The sequence below is a fragment of the Cryptomeria japonica genome, unplaced genomic scaffold (assembly GCF_030272615.1).
Source record: "Cryptomeria japonica unplaced genomic scaffold, Sugi_1.0 HiC_scaffold_356, whole genome shotgun sequence".
Taxonomy (NCBI): Eukaryota; Viridiplantae; Streptophyta; class Pinopsida; order Cupressales; family Cupressaceae; genus Cryptomeria; species Cryptomeria japonica.
The window spans coordinates 102,228-107,500 of NW_026729178.1; positions in this window are offsets into that span (position 1 = coordinate 102,228).

Genomic DNA, 5,273 nt, shown 5'->3' on the forward strand with positions numbered 1-5,273 from the left:
GGTGTTGACTGGAGCATTCTCCCCCGTGCCCCTCTAACTCGACCAATGCTGGCGCTCGAACGGTGGTAGCGCTCGGATTTTCATTGAGCGCCAGCATTGGTCGATTTAGAGGGGCATGCGAGATTCCCGAATGCTATGCGAGGGCTCTAACGGAAATGTCTATTGGTTTCGGTATGGATGCAATTGCGAGTGGTTCGGCAAAGGTAGTCGTTCCGATGCGTCCATGTCGTGGCCAAATCGATAATTCGATTTGAGCCCTCGTATAGCATTTGGGTCTCTCGATGTGATTCCGCATTCCAGTCCCTTTGGGCACTGCTTGAGCCGCATCCCAGGGGGTTCCCTTCCCAATAATCTGCCTCGCAACCCGATTGCTATGCGGTGAGGCTCCTCGGCCGCCTCGGAACTATCTGTGTATCAGACGCATCGCGGGATAAGGGGTTGGCAACGGTAGTCGCCCCAAGCGCGTCCGATGCTTGGACCATTCCGAGGCGGCCCTGAAGCCTCTTCCGTCTAGCCGTTGGGTCCTTCTCGCCGCATCCCTCGCCTCGCACCCCGATTGCTATGCGGTGAGGCTCCTCGGCCGCCTCGGAACTATCTGTGTATCGGACGCGTCGCGGGATAAGGGGTTGTCACTGGTAGTCGCCCCAAGCGCGTCCGATGCTTGGACCATTCCGAGGCGGCCCTGAAGCCTCTTCCGTCTAGCCGTTGGGTCCTTCTCGCCGCATCCCTCGCCTCGCACCCCGATTGCTATGCGGTGAGGCTCCTCGGCCGCCTCGGAACTATCTGTGTATCGGACGCGTCGCGGGATAAGGGGTTGTCATTGGTAGTCGCCCCAAGCGCGTCCGATGCTTGGACCATTCCGAGGCGGCCCTGAAGCCTCTTCCGTCTAGCCGTTGGGTCCTTCTCGCCGCATCCCTCGCCTCGCACCCCGATTGCTATGCGGTGAGGCTCCTCGGCCGCCTCGGAACTATCTGTGTATCGGACGCGTCGCGGGATAAGGGGTTGTCACTGGTAGTCGCCCCAAGCGCGTCCGATGCTTGGACCATTCCGAGGCGGCCCTGAAGCCTCTTCCGTCTAGCCGTTGGGTCCTTCTCGCCGCATCCCTCGCCTCGCACCCCGATTGCTATGCGGTGAGGCTCCTCGGCCGCCTCGGAACTATCTGTGTATCGGACGCGTCGCGGGATAAGGGGTTGTCACTGGTAGTCGCCCCAAGCGCGTTCGATGCTTGGACCATTCCGAGGCGGCCCTGAAGCCTCTTCCGTCTAGCCGTTGGGTCCTTCTCGCCGCATCCCTCGCCTCGCACCCCGATTGCTATGCGGTGAGGCTCCTCGGCCGCCTTGGAACTATCTGTGTATCGGACGCGTCGCGGGATAAGGGGTTGTCACTGGTAGTCGCCCCAAGCGCGTCCGATGCTTGGACCATTCCGAGGCGGACCCGAAGCCTCTTCCGTCTAGCCGTTGGGTCCTTCTCGCCGCATCCTTCGCCTCGCACCCCGATTGCTATGCGGTGAGGCTCCTCGGCCGCCTCGGAACTATCTGTGTATCGGACGCGTCGCGGGATAAGGGGTTGTCACTGGTAGTCGCCCCAAGCGCGTCCGATGCTTGGACCATTCCGAGGCGGACCCGAAGCCTCTTCCGTCTAGCCGTTGGGTCCTTCTCGCCGCATCCCTCGCCTCGCACCCCGATTGCTATGCGGTGAGGCTCCTCGGCCGCCTTGGAACTATCTGTGTATCGGACGCGTCGCGGGATAAGGGGTTGTCACTGGTAGTCGCCCCAAGCGCGTCCGATGCTTGGACCATTCCGAGGCGGACCCGAAGCCTCTTCCGTCTAGCCGTTGGGTCCTTCTCGCCGCATCCCTCGCCTCGCACCCCGATTGCTATGCGGTGAGGCTCCTCGGCCGCCTTGGAACTATCTGTGTATCGGACGCGTCGCGGGATAAGGGGTTGTCACTGGTAGTCGCCCCAAGCGCGTCCGATGCTTGGACCATTCCGAGGCGGACCCGAAGCCTCTTCCGTCTAGCCGTTGGGTCCTTCTCGCCGCATCCCTCGCCTCGCACCCCGATTGCTATGCGGTGAGGCTCCTCGGCCGCCTTGGAACTATCTGTGTATCGGACGCGTCGCGGGATAAGGGGTTGTCACTGGTAGTCGCCCCAAGCGCGTCCGATGCTTGGACCATTCCGAGGCGGCCCCGAAGCCTCTTCCGTCTAGCCGTTGGGTCCTTCTCGCCGCATCCCTCGCCTCGCACCCCGATTGCTATGCGGTGAGGCTCCTCGGCCGCCTTGGAACTATCTGTGTATCGGACGCGTCGCGGGATAAGGGGTTGTCACTGGTAGTCGCCCCAAGCGCGTCCGATGCTTGGACCATTCCGAGGCGGCCCCGAAGCCTCTTCCGTGTAGCCGTTGGGTCCTTCTCGCCGCATCCCTCGCCTCGCACCCCGATTGCTATGCGGTGAGGCTCCTCGGCCGCCTTGGAACTATCTGTGTATCGGACGCGTCGCGGGATAAGGGGTTGTCACTGGTAGTCGCCCCAAGCGCGTCCGATGCTTGGACCATTCCGAGGCGGACCTGAAGCCTCTTCCCTCTAGCCGTTGGGGCTTTCTCGCCGCATCCCTCGCCTCGCACCCTGATTGCTATGCTGTGAGGCTCCTCGGCCGCCTTGGAACTATCTGTGTATCGGACGCATCGCGGGATAAGGGGTTGGCAGTGGTAGTCGCCCCAAGCGCATCCGATGCTTGGACCATTCCGAGGCGGCCCTGCAGCCTCTTCCGTCTAGCCGTTGGGGCCATCTCGCCGCATCCCCCACCTCGCACCACGATTGCTATGCGGTGAGGCTCCTTGGCCGCCTCGGAACTATCTGTGTATCGGACGCATCGCGGGATAAGGGGTTGTCACTGGTAGTCGCCCCAAGCGCGTCCGATGCTTGGACTATTCCGAGGCGGCCCTGCAGCCTCTTCCGTCTAGCCGTTGGGGCCATCTCGCTGCATCCCCCACCTCCTCGGCCGCCTCGGAACTATCTGTGTATCGGACGCATCGCGGGATAAGGGGTTGGCAGTGGTAGTCGCCCCAAGCGCGTCCGATGCTTGGACTATTCCGAGGCAGCCCTGCAGCCTCTTCCGTCTAGCCTTTGGGGCCATCTCGCCGCATCCCTCGCCTCGCACCCCGATTGCTATGCGGTGAGGCTCCTCGGCCGCCTGGGAACTATCTTCGTATCGGACGCATCGCGGGATAAGGGGTTGTCACTGGTAGTCGCCCCAAGCGCGTCCGATGCTTGGACTATTCCGAGGCGGCCCTGTGGCCTCTTCCGTCTAGCCGTTGGGGCCATCTCGCCGCATCCCCCACCTCGCACCCCGATTGCTATGCGGTGAGGCTCTTCGGCCGCCTTGGAACTATCTTCGTATCGGACGCATCGCGGGATAAGGGGTTGTCACTGGTAGTGGCCCCAAGCGCGTCCGATGCTTGGACTATTCCGAGGCGGCCCTGCAGCCTCTTCCGTCTAGCCGTTGGGGCCATCTCGCCGCATCCCCCACCTCGCACCCCGATTGCTATGCGGTGAGGCTCCTCGGCCGCCTTGGAACTATCTTCGTATCGGACGCATCGCGGGATAAGGGGTTGTCACTGGTAGTCGCCCCAAGCGCGTCCGATGCTTGGACTATTCCGACGCGGCCCTGTGGCCTCTTCCGTCTAGCCGTTGGGGCCATCTCGCCGCATCCCCCACCTCGCACCCCGATTGCTATGCGGTGAGGCTCCTCGGCCGCCTTGGAACCATCTTCGTATCGGACGCATCGCGGGATAGGGGGCTGTCACTGGTAGTCGCCCCAAGCGTGTCCGATGCTTGGACCATTCCTAGGCGGCCCTGAAGCCTCTTCCGTCTAGCCGTTGGGGCCTTCCCGCCCCATCCCTCGCCTCGCACCCCCGATTGCTATGCGGTGAGGCTCCTCGGCCGCCTTGGAACCATCTGTGTATCGGACGCATCGCGGGATAAGGGGTTGGCACTGGCAGTCGCCCCAAGCGCGTCCGATGCTTGGACCATTCCGAGGTGGCCCTGAAGCCTCTTCCGTCTAGCCGTTGGGGCCTTCCCGCCCCATCCCTCGCCTCGCACCCCGATTGATATGCGGTGAGGCTCCTCGGCCGCCTTGGAACTATCTGTGTATCGGACGCATCGCGGGATAAGGGGTTGGCACTGGTAGTCGTCCCAATCGCATCCGATGCTTGGACCATTCCGAGGCGGCCCTGCAGCCTCTTCCGTTTAGCCGTCGGGGCCTTCCCGCCGCATCCCTCGCCTCGCATCCCGATTCCTATGCGGTGAGTCTTCTCGGCCGCCGCGGAACTATACCTGTTATTGCTACTGCATCCTTCGGCTGGTAACCTCCTCTGCCGCCTTGGAACGTTCTCTTTGTCGGACGCGTCGCGGGATAAGGGGTTGGCACTGGTAGTCGCCCCAAGCGCGCCCGATGCATAGACCGCTCCGAGTCGACCTTGCTTTCAGCCTCTCACATGCATAGACCTCTCTGAGTCGACCCTGCAGCCTCTCACGTTTAGCCTTTGGAATCTCGCCTCACAACATGATTGCTATCCTTGATGCATCCCTTGCCTCGAGCCCTGATTGCTTTCTTGGCTGCATCCCTCCTCTCCTCACAGCCCGGTTGTCATCACTGCTTCATCCGTCGCTTCATGCATTCTGGCTGCTGGGCCCTTCCCACCGCACACCTCGATTGCTATCTCTTCTGCATCACACACCCCGATTGCTATCTCTGCTACATCCCTCGGCTCTCACTTCTGCATCCTTCGCCTCACACCTCGATTGCTATCAATGCTGCATCCGTAACCTCACACCCCGATTGCTATGCGGGGAGGCTCCTTGGCCGCCTTGGAAATTTCTGTGTGTCGGACGCACCGCGGGATAAGGGGTTGGCACTGGTAGTCGCCCCAAGTGCGCCCGATTCTTAGACCGCTTCGAGGTGACCTCGTAGCCTCTTTCGTCCAGGCTTCCTGCCTTCAACGCCCTTTTTACACCTCGATTGCTATGCGCGGGCTCGTTGGCGTCTATCACCTCTCTGCGAAGAGTGGCACGATGATTGTTGGGGTAAATCGTAGCAGTCCGATCTCTGGCCTTGGGCCATTGTGAGGGCTGATCGATTTCCTGTGCGCATCTCGTGTTCGCCCAGTAACAGACTCGACGACTTGTAATCGGTCTTGTTCCCGATTGTTCCTGGAGGTAGTCTTCGGAACTCTTGGATTTGACCTGTCACTCGAACTGTCCTCTTCCGAGGATGCTT